The sequence below is a fragment of the Macrobrachium nipponense genome, chromosome 34 (genome assembly GCF_015104395.2).
Source record: "Macrobrachium nipponense isolate FS-2020 chromosome 34, ASM1510439v2, whole genome shotgun sequence".
Lineage (NCBI taxonomy): Eukaryota > Metazoa > Arthropoda > Malacostraca > Decapoda > Palaemonidae > Macrobrachium > Macrobrachium nipponense.
In genome coordinates, this window is record NC_061095.1 from 23592281 (window position 1) to 23593990 (window position 1710).

The following is a 1710-nucleotide window of genomic DNA, read 5'->3' on the forward strand; positions in this document are numbered from 1 at the left end:
GAAAATCTATGACAAACTCAGTAAAAGTCGACGGAAATTTCGCTGGTGTGACAGCGCCTTTAGTGTAAAATTAGAAGAGGAAGCTGCACAATTATATCTCCCAGGGGTTATCCAGGAGTTATTGACTGCTATGCAAAACTAAGCCTCTCATGACCATCGAGCAATGGTCTTCAAAGTCTCTCCTTATCTACTTAGAACACCGATTCTTTTCACGTATCGTTTTTCTTCTGTTACAAAAAAAAGTTAAGTTTATCATAGTTTTACCAGACCACTGAGCTGAATAACAGCTCTCCCAGGGCTGGCCCGAGGGTTAGATATTTTTATGTTGTTAGGAACCAATTGGTGACCTAGCAACGGGACCTACAGCTTATTGTGGGATCCGAACCACATTATATCAAGTAATGAATTTCTATCACCAGAAATAAATTCCTCTGGTTCCACGTTGGCCAAGACGAGAATCGAACTTCGGACCACCGGATTGGTAGCCGAGCACGAAAGCCACTCGTCCAACGAGAAACTTTGTTCTGTTACAAATAACGAATATCCCGGCGTCGAAGTCGCTCTGACCTCGAAGCCGCATTACATCTATGAAAACGAAAATGAATATTAAAACAAGCTGCAATAACGACAAATAACGAGTTATTGCCAAGAGTTGTTGATTTTCTTTTCTTTGGTGCACAGCGCTTTCACCCAAGGTCTCTCGCCTATCTCATCCACGGTTGGTGCATAGTTGCGCACTGGGATGTCTCAATGTCTCAGTGCATTGAAGTACCGCAGTTTTGCAGGCACGGCCTACTGAATATCAAATGTTTTTTTTATTCAGTTCATTGATTTTTTAAAACGGTCTCATGTTATTTTCAAGTTCACTGACTTTGATATTTAATAAGTTCTTCTGTGATTTAAAAACTCTTCAACACATTTCCAAGTAACGTGGACGTATTAGAAATATGGAATAATATATCACCGCACAATTGTAAGACGTCACCCAAATTGACGCGTTTCAACACACAACACTTGAACTGCAATCAAAATATATGATGGGCGAGCGTTTGTTTATGACGATTTATTGGTGAACCCTTTCAACATTCCGCATTTACACTTTTGTCCGCTATTAATCTCCGTTCCAGGTCAGGGTCATTAGAAAAACACTGGTAATATTGATATGCACCATGAACGGCATTACTCGTTCACTGACACGTCTACCCAAGACTGCCGATACAAGAATCAATTTCTATGAATACGTAAATTTTTTTAAATGATAATTTCGTCTATTAGCTAGTTTAGCTTAGAATAAATCATACATTTCATGGAAAAGCCATATACAGGAGCTCTGATTACTGTCTAGCTAAGACAAATTTCCTCTGGGGTTAGGATATTATGAAAAATGCAACCCTTGGTATTTAAGGAAAAAGAAAAAAATAAAAAATTGCGTTATACTGGCTTCATGCTCATTGATTTTATGTTATTATTACTACTATGATTATCAAGCTCTTAGCATATACTTGCAGTACAGTTATGCTTAGCCATTTCTGCGTCTCCTCCGTCTATTCGTCTTCAAAGCCAATTAGCCGTCAAGTACCACGTAAAAATAAATGGAGCGAAAAATATTGCAATGGCCATTAAATTACCTGCATCATTATGGTTTCATTTCTTATGCTTCCCGAAAACCTTGGAAAGTAACCCTAAAGTTTCAGTACTACTTCGTCCTCA